Below are 15349 nucleotides of genomic sequence, written 5' to 3' on the forward strand. Positions count from 1 at the left end.
TCTCTTTCGCCCTTGATTACCCTTTGTTTCCAAGGCGATCTATCCTCTATGCATCCTCTACTCCCTTCTCCTCTACGCTACCCCCCCCCCCCCCCCCCCCCCCCCCCCCAACACACACAAAGACACATACACATGCACAGATATACACACTTTGGTAGGAATTTCCTACTCTTTCTTTGGGTTCATTTATCAATGAAAAGAACCAATCTTACTAGAGTGTTGCCATGATCATTTTAATGACACTCACAAGTTGCCACTGTACTCAAAAGATTGGGAGGGAGAAGAACATCGAGAGGCATCTCTCTCATCCACTAATTGTTGATATGCTAGCTCCGCGGTGCCGACCTTTCTAATCAATGATGCTAGATGTATTTGTGGCATGTACACCTTATATGGCAAGGCTATGAAGCTTAAGGAAACAGGAAGGTGTTTGAAACCTACTTAGGATGGTTACATTTTATTGATACTATTAATAAATACATAATTTTGCATAACAATATTTATGTCTGCTAGGTTTGATGCTCTTTAGCAATGTATTAATCATCAAATGTCAGATTTTCAAATAGAAAAATTGTCATAAAAACTCATATCTAACCAACCCAAATGATTTTCTCATATTAGAGTGATCATTTATGTGGGAGAATAAACGAGAACAAGGGTTAAGATATTGAGATGTGCTTATAGATCTATCTCAACACGGGGCCAATCGCAAAGGGGCCCAAATGGGAGATGGTTTATCAAAGAGCAAGGCTAACCAATGGAGCATAAGACCTTAGGGTTAGATTCATTGAAGACCTCAAATAGTTAGTGTAAAAGTCCTTTGACCTTAGGTAAGCTAGGGATGAGCTTGAGGTGGGAACCCGGCCCAGGCTTAAGGTGCTTGAGGTGCTTGATGATTGAGGTGATCGAGATGCTTGAGGTGCTTGTCATGCTTGAGATGATAGGGTTGCACTTGAGGTGAGAACCCAGCCCAAGCTTAAAGTGCTTAAGGGCCAAGCTTGTGGTGGGAACTGGGCCTATGCATGAGGGGCTTGAAGTGTCAAAAGGTCAATATTCAATCCCTATAAGGAGGGGCAATCCCTACAAGAGGGTGTATGAGAGAGAACACCCACACACTCACACAAGGCATGCATGGTACAAAGAAAGCAAAAGGGACACTTTTCAAGTTCCTTCTCATGTTGCCCTCCTCATGGTGTGCCTGAAGCCTATTGGTTGGCCACCCAAGGGGTCCAATGATAATTTAGGAGACTTAATTAGTTGATTTTGCATTTATCAAGCACTCTCTGTCAAAGGGGAAAGGGGGACACTTGTCCCAAGGCTACCCTTGTTTCTTGTAATGTCTCCTGCTTGTGATTGGCTAGGCCTGGAGGGGTCCAATGAGCTTCAAGCATGAGCTAGAAGGGGGCCTCGACCCAAGCAAGCTAGGAGGTTGCTTAGGGGGTATACTCATTCACACACACTCACACACACTCTCATTGTGTGTTATGCAGAGTGCAAGAGCTCCCTCCCCTTCTCCAAGGAAGTAGAGGTTGAGAGCCTACACCAACACTCTTGGCTATGGAGTGCAAATCCAACCAAGAGCCATGCTTCAATGATTAAGCTTTCCATATTCTCCATCTTCATTACTATGCTATTATGTATGCTAGCAAGAAGAGTTATGATAAGTGAGGAACTAATTCTTTCTCCTCTAAAATGTTTCTTCTTCCTCTTCCCTACCCTCATTCCCTGCTAGCTCTCTCCACCTTCAAAGGTGTTTGAGGTCTTGGGACTGAGGCTTGGGATAGTTAAAGTTTTCTTCAAAGTTTATGTTATGCTTGTGATGCATGAAGCTTTCCATCTTCATTGCATCACCTAGGTCTCAAGGAACACAAAGATTTTATTGTAACAAGTCTCTTTTAATGGGAGAAATCATAATACAAATGCCTATTGGAGGTGGGACCGGCTCCACATAAATCCTATGGGTGTAGATACTTAAGAGCCGATTTTCAAAGGCTAAGAGGAGTGGCAATTAAGGTTTTGAATTGCCAAATAATACACTAAAGTACATACATAAAATTTGTTAACATGGATGACAATAACCAAGAGAGTAGAATGAACATTGATAGCTTTGATTTTTCACATGAAGGTGCTAATGATGATGCCCCGAGATTCGTGAATAATCTCGTTGCTAGGTTGTAGCAAGCTATGGGCAACCCTGCTTTGCAAGACGAAGTTACTCAACAACTTCGTGCCTATGGAATTTCCCTTCCTCTCCTAGAGGAGAGAGAGCTCAGAAGGCCTCTTGAAGAGACCCCCATAAGAAGACTCTCTCCCATTTGAGAGGAGGAGTTCAAAGTGCAAGAAAGCAGTGAAAGTTTAGGTTCCTCTAAAGATGTGGCTCCATGAAGAGGTCTAGACGATCGCCCACTCCTCCCAAGAGGAAAGGATCAACACACAGTCCTTCTCCTCGTCATTCCAAAAGGGAAGAGATGAAACAAAGGAAGAAAAGGGCTAGGAAGCGGTCACCCTCTTCTCCTTCTTCTTCACCATCCTCCTCTTCTGATGAAATCTATGGCTATTCTCCTAGAGAATACGAGAGGGGAGGACATCACAAATCATTCCCTGCATGGCGAAGGTCACAAAAGCTAAAGAATTTCAAGGAGGGAGGAAAGAGTATCTCTTTTCTCACCTATGATGGCACCTTTGGTGCTACCGACAAAGTGTTGACCTTCATCCAGTAATTTAATGCGGCCTTTGGAGATGAGGGCTTCACATAGTCCTCCAAGCTATGCCATGTAGCTATGCACTTCCAAAAATCAGCTCCTCAATGGTGGGCTAGCCTTCGCGGAAATGGTGAAGCTTCAAAGACATGGAAAACTCTATGAGTTTTCATCATGAAGTAATTCCTTGCAAGCGATGCAAAGGACGAAGTGCTTACCAAATGGCGCAGCTTGAATCTTCTTTCTCATGTAGACAAGTTTTGGGATTTATATCTCAAGGCCACTGTCTTTCAAAAGATAAACTTTCCCGAGCAAAGGTAGAAATTATATGCGGGATTACCTAAAGAGAAGGCTGAATACATCAATTCTCAATGGGCTAGTTCTATTATCGAACTAATCCATCACATCATGGTCTCTTCATGCATCAATTATCAAGGGCCTAGACGGAATGTCAAGCCCATGGAAAACAAAGACAAAAATGATGCAAAGGGGAAAATCAATGCTCAACATTATTCCCAAGGCACTTCCAACAACAACAACAACAATCGGTCCAAGGGAAAGGGAGTTTACAATTTACAAAGGTAGAAACAAACTCTTTCTTGAAGATCTTGAAGATTTTTGCAAGGACCATAAGTGTTTCAAGTGTGGGGAGAATGGAAATGGCTATCGTACTTGCCATAAAAAGAATGCTCGTAGTGATACTCCTAGGGCTTCCACCATACAAGCTCCAAAAAGGATGCTCATTGCAAAGGATCATCACTTTCCTATGCTTTCATCTTGTTTGTCCTTGGCTCTACTCACAACTTCATATCCACGGAGTTCGCCACCAAGTTGGGCATTCAAGCTTTTGAGATGGGAGATATGGTAGTGGCTAACACAGCTTTCAAGGGTCAGCAAGCCTCTATTACTCCCTTGATTGGGAAGTTGAGGCTTCATGTCCAAAGCTATGTCGACAAAGAAGACATTTTCATCTCTCCTCTCCAACATGAGGATGCTATCCTAGGGGCGCCATGGTTTGATCGCATAGCTGCCATTATGAAGTTCTCTGAAACGAGAATCTACTTCACCTACAAGGGAAAGAATATGTATATAGATGCTAGTGAGCATGGTTTCACCATTCCACTTGTTAATTCTCTTGCTTTTGATAAGTCAATGAAGAGCTCAGTTTTTGCGTACATGATTTTTGTCAAAGAGTCTCTAAAAGATCCTAATGTTTCATCAAATGTAAATGGTAGGAATCAAGAAGAGTTAGACTTGTCTAATTTTCTAAAAGGATTCCAAGATGTATTCATTGATAATATCCCTATGGACTTACCTCCAAAACGAGGGGATGATGACCATCGTATTGAGATTCTTCCAGGAAACTCACCGCCTAACAAGCCTCCTTATCGAGTCTCTCAAGCTCAACAAGAGGAGATCATGAGGCAAGTATAGGAACTGGTAGACAAAGGGATGGTGAGGCCTAGTTCCTCTCCCTGTTCTCTAGTCCTTTTAGTGCAAAAGAAAGATGGTACATATTGTATGTCTGTGGACTATCAAGCACTAAGCCATATCACTATCAAAAACAGATTTTCGTGTCTTGAAAGATCTGTTTGATAAGCTACAAGGTTCTACCTACTTCAATAGGATTGGCCTTAAAAGTGGCTATCATCAAATAAGGATAGTGGATGAAGATATCCTAAAGACCGCATTTTGCACAACGTTTGGTGTTTATGAATATCTAGTCATACCTTTTGCCTTGACTAATGCACCAGCTACGTTCAATCGTTTAATGGAGAAAATTTTTAGACCGTATCGCAAATTCACTGGAGTGTTCTTTGACGATATCATCATCTACTCCAAGTCTTTGGAGGAACATAAGCAACATCTCCAAGTGAGTTTTCAAGCATTGAGGGAGAACAAGCTTTTTCTCAACCAAAAGAAAAGTGAATTCTTCCTTCAAGAGATTTAATACCTAGGTCATATTATCTCTCGAGATGGTGTCCGCATGGATACATCAAAGTTAGATGTAATAAAAGCATGGCCTAATCCAAGGAATCTACATGAGCTAAGAAGCTTTACTGGTATGTGCGCATACTATAGACGCTTCATAGCAAAATTCTCTCAAATAGCAAGACCACTATATGACTTAACTAAGAACAACGTTAAGTATGTATGGACTGCTAAGGAGCAAAATTCTTTTGATAAGCTCGAGAAGAAGTTTACCTCCCAACGAGTCCTCATGCTTCTGGATCTCTTAAATCCATTTGAGGTCCAATGTAATACTTGTGGTGATTGCCTTGGAGCAGTTTTTCTTCAAGAAGGGCATGCCATAGCATATGAGAGCCGAAGGCTAAAAACGGATGAACGAGTTTTGGACATTTATGAGAAAGATATTTTTGCTATTCTACATCCTCTAGACACATGGTGTGGGACGGGTGTCTAATCTCACTCCTATCTTATTGAGGACTTAGCGAGAACCACGATTAAATTGTCAATCCATGGCACAAAGCTGACTCGACTAGTGCATAGAGGCTACAAGAGGTTGTCAATATCTTGGAAAACAACAAACAACTCGCATCTAACTCAAGCTACACTCAAATGACTGAAATCACCAAAAGCCAATCACTCATCGGCAAACACATCACATCCGTTACAGCATCAAATGACATCCAAACGTAATGGAACTTCTAGGACAAGTTTCTAAGACCTAAGCACACATGCTTAGGTCTCAAATCCCACTTTAGGTCAAGTGCAAAAATCACGATTATTAACACTAGAATGGTAACCTAAAAGGACATAAAAGTGTCCTTTCAGGGTTTTGGGAAAAATTTCCAAAACCATAGTAGATCCACTCATTTTGGAAAATCCTTTCATGAGCTTATAGTTCAATAACTACTACATATGGAAAAAATGAGAAACTTGTAATTTTTCTCATCCCTTGGTCACTACAAGCCTCCAAAGTTGATGGACCAGTGCATTTTGCCCAAAACAGCAATTTCTTACTGTTGATTGCATATAAATAAGAGTGGGGATTTTTGTAGGACATGAGATAAAATGCCCCATTAACTTCAGTGGGTTGGTGACCAAAACATATGGTTGCTTTTACCTCACCAATTTGTTTTTGGGCAAAAAAAATAGGTACAAAAAAGTTGCATTTTTGCCATTCTGCGGACCTATCATCAAAGTTTCTATAGTCACGCTCAATACAGATACTATATACATGTTTTCTTAGTTTCCTTTGGGCTTTTGGATTCAAAAGGAGCCATGGAGCATGTCAAAAGGATAATGAATCTCTTACAATTGGAACTTTGGGGGCAATGATAAAGTGCTAAATACAACAAACATGAAAAAACTGGGTTTAGCATTATGACCTTTAGAAACCCATAGAAACTACTGAATATCTAGCCAAGTTTGTAGTCTATGATTAGATATGGTTACTACCTACAAAATACACACAATTGGCCTAAGAAACTAGCAATATTGAGAAAGTTATACTTGATACTCTAAAATGTATCGTATTCTTCAGCGATCAAAAAACTCAACCATCATCATATACTATGCTATATAGCATATTAGGTCCCCCAAAACTCAAGGAAGATTAGCTTTATGTTATACATTACACTTACACAATCAAAATTGAATTTGGATGTCAAGAAAGCCACCAAAAAAATCATAAAAGTGCTAATTTTGGCCAAAAAACACGATTATACAATTCTTGTAAATTGGTCATAACTTTCAATTTTAACACTTAGCTCTCGCTACAAGCATCAAAACATGTTGAGAACTATGAAGGCATAACCTCTAGCCATCTAAACCTCACAAACATGAAGTTTAGAGTGGTATAGTTGCCAAAAATTAAAAAAAAAGCCAAAAACAGGACCCATTTTCTCACACAGTTTAGGTTCAAAAATGTTGTGCAAGAGTAAGGTTAATGGTGAGATTGATACTTTTAAAAGAATGCTAAGCTTTTTTCAGCTCATAAGGCAACTTTGTGGATATATAGCACCTAGAAATTCATTTTCATACTCTTCAAATAATTCAAGAAATATGGTCACTTAAAAGGACACAAAAGTGTCCAAGGACATAAAAGTGTCCTGTTACCATTCTAGTGTTAGCAGCACGGATTTTTGACCTAGTTGTTTTCGACCCAGAATGCATCTAAATGCTTAGCAATGATGCTCCAATACCCCGCCTATGCTTAGTTGATGATTTGAAGTGTAAATTCCTACTTATGATGAAATTAGGTTGCGGGTCGGTGACGCCAAAAGCTACGAAATACTATGAAATGCTTATGTCAATGTGTGGACGGCTGGATAGTTCACTGTGTGGGAACGTCTTCTTAGGAGATGGGCATCAAATTACTCAGTAGGTAGTTACCATGTTAATTACTACAGTAAAATCGAAGTGTATAAATAGGGTCCATTACATTGTAATCGGGTTGGCAATTGTTATCATTTGGGTTAGCGCCTTGGCTGTACTTGTACTTGAGAATCATTGGCAGTATTGTCGGCTGTACTTTCTCTTTGTACATCATATTCATTGTAATCTTGATCTGTAATTCCAATCATGGAATATATTCTAGTTACCCTTACTTCTCGTCTAGTCTTCTGAATCTGAATCTGAATCTGAACCTTATTTCCAGTACATAAGTCTGATTCTTATTTAAGTATCCAAATTCGAGTCTAGTTTCTGATTCCTGTCCAGTCAACTGTCTGAAATCTTCCTGCACTAGTAGCTGAAATCTTCTAACACTGGAATTAGCTGTCTTAATAGATCAGCTCCAATTCCATTTTGGCGATCACGGTGGCTTGAGCTGAAGCTGGTTGACTGCAAGACTCTTCTCCAGTTGGAAGTTTTCAGCAATGGAACCAAAATCCAGTCGTGGTCGAAAATCCACCCTTCGTGTTGACCCCATTCATGAGGAGTCAGGAAGAGAGTCTGACCCCAAGCAAGAGAAGATGACTGACACTGAGGCTCAGGAGGAGCATAGTCAGGCTGATGAGGTGCAGGACTCACATCACTCCAGTCATTTTCGACGCCGACGGGCAGAACGGGAAGCACGGAAGGCCAAGAGTTCCAAGAGTTCTCGGTCCCGACAGAGAGATGAGGATACCAAGGGAAGTAAAGGTAGTCACCGTACTTCTAGCAGACAAACCAGAGAAGACACTGACACTCAGACAGAGACAGAGATTGATTGGGATGCTGACATTGACAATTGCAAGAAGACTCCCAAGCGTCATTTTGAATCCAAGAAGATAAGTGACAGGATCAGTAGTAATCGGAATGATTACACAGCTTCCCTGAAGATTTCTTTTCCAATATTCAAGGGAGGGAAGAAGGATGATCTAGAAATTCACATACAGGCTTTCAAGCAGTATGCTGAACTGAAAAATATTGATGAAGATGATTGGGGGGAATATTTTCCACAAACCTTGAAGGAGGCATCGAGGAAATGGTATTACCATTACCCGTCCGGCCAGCTCAGATCATATAACAAATTTCTCAAAGCCTTCAGGTTGGAATATTCCGACAATAGAGGAGACGAAGATATTCTCTGTGAATTAGATAAGATCAAACATAGAAATTTATCAGTCCGCAGTTATGTGGAAAAGATGAAGGAGCTAACCAGGCAGTTACAGGAACCGCCATATGAGAAGAGGTTGAGGGCATGGTTCCTGAATGGGTTCAGAAGCAAAAAGCTTAGGGAACAAGAGGTACCAGCCCCTACCAAGAAATTCAATGATCTGGTCCAAAGGGAATTAAAGCTGGAACAACAGGCCAAGAAAGAAAAGAGACACAAGAAACGAAGGACCAGTAGCAGTAGCTCTGCTACTGAAAGTTCTGATTCCAGTGAGATGTCTATTAGCTCGGAGAGCAGCTCTAATGGACGAGCAAAGGAGAAATCAAAAAAGGGATCCTCGACCAAGAAAATTGAAGAAATGGCTAGACAGATTGCTGAAATTAGCCACACAAGACAGCCAGTGTGAAAGATGGAGACTTGGTGTTTGAAATGCAAATCCAAGGACCATATCTCCAATGAATGTCCACAATGCACCTACTGCAAGGCTTTTGGTCATCTATGGAACAATTGTGGCATCATCATTCACCACTCTAAGAAAGGAAAAGATCTCTCAGTGGTTGCCTACACTGAACCAGTGAAGGTAGAACCAGTCAAAGTAGCTCAAGAGGAGAGACCAGGTACCAGTGGTACTGGTGAGGAACGTGGACGATTCCAACCAAGTATGGGCAGAGGCAGAGAATGAGGCAACTTCCAGAACGGGAAGTATGGCCATTTTTCAGCCCAATGTCCAGATGCACCTGCAACGACTACTACTGAGGCTAAGACACCAGAGCCAGTCCCATTTAGAGTAGTTACTAGAATCAAGGGTGTAGTCATTGAAGAAATCCCAGACACTTCAGAAGCACCAGTCAATCCTAACAGCAGCAAGTGGGCTCAACAAAGAGAAGTTTGGAAGGCCAAAGGTAAAGAAAAGGTGGTAGATGAGTGGCAAGAGCGGAGGGAACTAGCGGCTAAAATCACAGAGGATTTAGCCAAGAAGTGTTAGGAAATAAGACGTAGCTAAATAGATAATTAAGTAGATTACTTAATGGAGAGAGACAGATTTGTAAAGAATGAGGATGCAAGAGAGCTACACAAGACAAGCACAAAGCACACAGAGATGGAAAGCTTCTTCTTCTTCTTCACAGAAAAGAGAGTACAAAATGACTAAGTGCTAAAGATGAAAAGTAGCACATATGTACATGCGGTCACTAAGTGTGAACTCGCTAGAAGCGTACTAGGCTGGCACTATAAGTGTAGTCCAGCTGTAGAATCACTGGCAAAGATCCTCCGTGTCGGTCACCTAATGCGCCAGTGAGTAAATGCTGTAAGCGGCCAAGACCCGTAGTGGATGCCAGCTCAAGGTGTAGAGCTCGAAATCTCAACACTCCCCCTCGAGCTCTGCATGTCGCAGAGTCCAAGCATAGTCCGAAAACGTCGAAGCTTCTCAGCTCCGACGGCCTTGGTAAAGATATCCGATATCTGCTCCTCTTTACTGACGTAGACCAAGTCGATGTCGCCCGCCAACACTCGCTCTCGAACGTAGTGGTAATGGACCTCTATGTGTTTGGTCCTAGCATGGAACACTGGGTTCCTAGCCAACTGCATGCTGCTGAGGTTGTCACAATGAATGAAAATCTGCTGATCCACCTGCACTCCCAAGTCCTCAAGTAATGTGCGTAGCCAAGCTACCTCGCACGCCGCAACTGCTGCACCTCTGTACTCGGCCTCTGTGCTCGATAAAGCAACCGTAGGCTGCTTTTTGCTGCTCCAAGTAACATCAGCACTCCCAAAAGAGAACATGAAGCCACTCGTAGATCTCCTATCAACAATGCTATCTGCCCAATCTGCATCTGTATACCCATACAATGCTAATGGCACATCTGTTGCATAGCACAAGGCGTAGTCAAGAGTCCCTTGCACATACCTAAGTGTGCGGTGGCTTCCTCGGAAGTTGCATGAACTGACTCTCCAAGCCTACTCTGTAGCTCAAGTCTGGCCTCGTGATAGTGAAGTAGATTAGACTACCCACAATCTTCCTGTACATGTTGACATCCTCAACAACATCACCCTTCTTTGCACTCAGCTTTGCATTCACATCCAAGGGAATAGAAATTGGCTTACAATCAGCCATACCATACTTTGACAACATGTCCAAAGCATACTGTCTCTCTGATAGCCATACACCCTCTGGAGTCCTAATCACCTCAATGCCAAGAAAGTAGCGCAACTCGCCTAAATCTTTCATTTCAAACTCCTGTTTGAGAAGACCCTTCACATGGTCAATCTCCATAGCATTGTCACCAACAATAATAAGGTCATCTACATATATGGTGATGGGAGGAAAGCGAACCCCGAACCCCGACGGCCTCTAAAACACCGGGGACCGAATGGCGCGCTTCGAGCTTGTCATGGTAAAGCAAACAAAGGGCACCACCTAGCTTCAGTGGCTAGGACGCAAACAACACACCACCATAACAAAGTTTTCATCCAAGAGAGATGGATGCTTGGGAGTAATGATGAAGAGGAAAGGAAATGAGATCAAGTGAGAGAGAGAGAGAGAGAGAGAGTGAGGGAGGGGGTATAGCGGCTTAGTACTTAGGCACCACAAAAGGATGGCGAATCCGCACACCCTTCACACATACACAAGCTCACTCCAAAACACAAGACTAGGTGGCAATTCCGCACACCTCACATGGGCAAAACAGTGCAAGAAAACATACTCACAAAACCTCAAGCTTTATTTAGAGAATAAGGCGATGAAATGGGGAGCATAGGGTAGGGGAATGAGAAGGGAGAGAGTGGTAGAGCACATGGCGGATAGGTGGGAGTTGATGGCGAAGACTCGCACGAGGATTATGGCCATCATCCTTCATTTAGTTGCCCTTCATCTTCCATAGCCAAGGGTGTAGAAGTCATGCTCAAGACAAGCATGGTGATTGCGGTGATGGTGATGGTGTGTGTGTGTGTGTGTGTGTGTGTACACTAGGCACACACAGTGCATAGTGTGTTCTTTGGTGATGTTGTGTGTTTTTGTGTGATGGTGACCCCTCTTTATATAGGGGAGGAGGGGGGGAGAAATTCTAGAATTTAGAAATGAAGAAATCATTATCTACATAGGCCATGTGACTGTGGGCCCCACTTGTCTGGCTGTGTGTATATGTGCCAGAACAGCAGTCTCATGAGAGAGAGAGACTAAGAGAGAGAGATGGGTTGATGAAAAAAAAGTGAGAGGTGACATGGAGAATAAAGTAATTACAAGAGGGGAGAGAGGGGAGTGTGCTCAGAGGTGAATCTGTGTGCAGATGTGTGTGAACACAAGAAAAATCAGGTAACCACCGGGTGGGGATGGGTCTGTGGGCACCTTTTTCAGTGAAATTGAGTGTGTGTCAGTGTGGGGGAGGTTATTTAGCTACAAGACAAGAGACATGGCGCCCTTTAGAGAGAGAGGGGGGTATTTGGGTCATGGGATATGATAGGAGAGAGAAAGAGGGGGTGGGGTATACTATTTTGGAAGATAGGGTAAGTTGCATGTGAGTTAGGGTGCATTATTGGTCAGTTATAATGCATTATTGGTGAGAGGTGGGGTAGCTTGAGAGGAGAGAGAAAGGAGAAAGGACAAAGGGAAGAGAGAGGGGGTTGACCTTTTGAGTGGAGGAGAGGAAAAGGGACACCCGGCGGGGCAACAATGAAGAAAAAGGAGGCAAGGTGGGGATGGGCTACCCCGCAGGCATGAGGTGGCCTATTTTACCTTTCTTATATAGTTACATAATCATACTTTATTTTTTCTTACTTTTTCCAATGCCTTTTATCACTCCCTCCATAAGAGGGGGTTTTCATGGGGTGGGGACGAGAGAAGAGGGGTATGGGAGCTTGGCTTGTGAAAAGCCCCCATCAATGGTAATGACCACAATCCCCACATCACTCTCACGTACATAGAGTGAATGATCAGCATGAGCTCTCCTAAACCCAATACTGACAAGATACTTGGCAATCCTGTCATACCATGCTCTAGAGCCCTGCTTCAAACCATACAAAGCTTTTAGAAGTCTGCATACATAATCTGGGTAACTTGGATCGACATAACTAGGTGGCTGATCCATATACACTTCCTCTTGAAACTCACCATTCAAGAAGGCATTCTTTACATCCATTTGATGCATAATCCATCCTCTAGATGCAGCCACTGCTATGATAGCTCTCACAGTCGTCATCTTTGCCACTGGAGCAAAGGTCTCCTCATAGTCTATGCCATACGTCTTTGCATAACCCTTTGCGACCAGCCTTGCCTTGTGACGCTCAATGTTACCATCAGCCTTATGCTTGGTTTTATACACCCATTTATAGCCAATAGCTTTCTTGCCACTTGGCAATGGCACCAACTCCCATGTGTCGTTTGCTTCCAATGCAGCCATCTCTTCATTCATTGCATCATCCCAATGCACATTTCCAACTACATCCTCAAAACATGTGGGCTCCACATCCTGTATTACCTTAGCCATGTAGGCTTGGTGATGCGCTAGATACCCATCATAAGTCAATTTCTGAATTGGATTTCTGACTCTATTAGATCTGCGCGGTCCTGGGTCACTCCTTTGCCCTCTAGCATCTTCTTGTACTTTCCTTACACCAGGTGTCCTGACAGCCGGAATTCCAAATTCCTCATCAAGACTTTGTTCAGAACCATCTGAATCCATGTCTACATGTGAAAAACCTGATGATGCATCAGCCATAAAGGGAGGTTCATCAACCTTTTCCTTTCCTTTTCGTGATACATTCCCTGTACCTGTTGGTGGAGTAACCTGCGTACGTAGTCTACCATTCCATGGTTTCTCAACAGAGCCACGAGAAGAGGACTCTTGTGGTCCACTCAAAACCTGTGACTGTGGCCTCACATTTTGTACAACCACATCATCTTTTACATCAGCCCCAATAGTGCCATGTGCATTACTGTACCAGCTGCTCATCTCATCAAAGACTACATCTCTGCTCACTCGTAATTCTCGTGTAGTAGGATTGTAGCACCTGTAACCCTTTTGTTCAAGGGAATATCCCACAAGAATACATTTCTCTGCTTTAGGATCCAATTTCCTACGCAACTCATCTGGTACATGCACGTAAGCTATGCAGCCAAACACTTTCAAGTGTGCCAAATCAGGCTTTGTACCTGTAAACTTTTCCTCAGGTGTTACATCATGCACCGCAGCTGTAGGTGTCCTGTTCATAATGTACACAGCTGTATTTACGGCTTCAGCCCAGAAATGATGAGGCATGTTCTTCTCATTCATCAATGCACGTGCAACCTCTGCAATGTGCCTGTTTTTCCTTTCTGCGACCCCATTCTGTTGTGGAGTATATCTGCATGTAAACTGCCTGCGTATACCATGCATTCAAAGAAAATCGAAAAAATCATTGGAGAAGTACTCTCCCCTTCCATCTGACCTCAATGTCTTGATTTGCATATCTCTCTCCTTCTCAATCATGACTTTGAAGTCTTGAAAGTGACCAAACACTTCACTTTTGTTACGCATGAAGTAGACCCATACTTTCCTTGTATGGTCATCAATGAAAGAGACATAATACCGGCAACCATGTATACTTGCAGTATCGGTTGGACCCCAAACATCTATGTGCACCACCTCAAGTGGATTTTTACATACATTGCGCTCATGTGGAAATGAGCCCTTTGACTGTTTTCCAAACTGGCATGCTGCACACACTTTATGCATACCATCCACATTGAATTTGGGCAAACCTTTTACAATCTGTTTTGATTGCATGCTGCGCAATCTCTGTTCATTGACATGGCCAATGCGTTTGTGCCAAATGTCAACATCAGCCACAACACCTGTGCCCTGTGCAAATAATGCAGCTTTTACCTCAGGCATGTCTACATTCAGCGTAAACATTCTGCCCACACATTTGCCCTCTGTGATCAGCTTACAGCCATTCTAGAAATCTTCTACATAACAGCCATTCGGATTGAAGCGAACCTGCAAACCCTGCTCAACCATTTGTCCAACAGAAACAAGATTCTTTGTAATGTTTGGGACATGAAGTACATCTGCTAAGTACTTTGATTTCCCACTCTTCGTATTTAGAGGTATGTCCCCTACATGAGCAATGGGGTGAGCTGTGTCATCTCCTGTCTGCACATAGCCTGACACATCTGGTTTGCGCATATCTCTAAACCACTCTCCACGAGACGTCATGTGATTAGAGGCACCTGAATCCACATACCAAACATCATCTTGGGTGGAATTCTTTGCAGTCATTGTATTCATTACATGCTGCATAACAAATATGCGCTCATTTTTACTGTCATCTGCATCTCTGCTAGTAGATGCATAGTTTCCCTGTTTTCTCTTTCCACTTGCTTTTCCCTTTGGACAGTCACGTGACATGTGACCTCTTTCACGACAAGTCCAACATTCTCTGCTATCTGGAGTATGTTGCTGCCTGCTTGATCCTGCACCATGACCTCTTTGACTCCCCCTGCCTTGAGACTGGTTTCCCCTGCCACCTGTATTGTTTTGATTTGATTGACCTTCGAGAAATTGGCCCCTGCAACCCCTTGGGCCTCGACCACGACCTCTACCTCTACCTCTGTTGGAGTTAGAATAGAAGGCCTATTCAGAATTATTTCTGCCATGAGAAGAAGATGTGTCACGGTTCTTCTCCTCAAGAATAAGCATAGAAATCAAATCTTGGAACACGGGGATGTCGTCTCTTGTATTCATGGAAGACCTAAAATGTACATACTCATCTCCTAGACCATCCAAGCATGCACGGACAATGTCATCGTTTTTCACTGAGACTTTAATAGATCCAAGAGCCTCAATGATACTCTTAATCTTCAAGGCATAATCATTGATTGAGAGGTTGTTCCTCTTAACCTGATTTAGCTCCGACTTTAGTTGAAGCTTCCTGGCCTTGGTGTTCACCTCGAACACTCTGCCTAAGTTTCTCCATGCAATGGCGGGGGTTTCAGCATCCTGTAGATTGCCCATCATGCCATCTGTGATACTCATAGAAATCCAATACATCACTTTGCTCTGGCCTTGTTGCTAGTCCCTCAAAGCTTTCCTTTGTTCTGCTGTAGCATTTG

This window comes from Adiantum capillus-veneris, chromosome 22, assembly GCF_014529385.1.
Source record: "Adiantum capillus-veneris isolate H3 chromosome 22, ASM1452938v2, whole genome shotgun sequence".
NCBI classification, from domain to species: Eukaryota; Viridiplantae; Streptophyta; class Polypodiopsida; order Polypodiales; family Pteridaceae; genus Adiantum; species Adiantum capillus-veneris.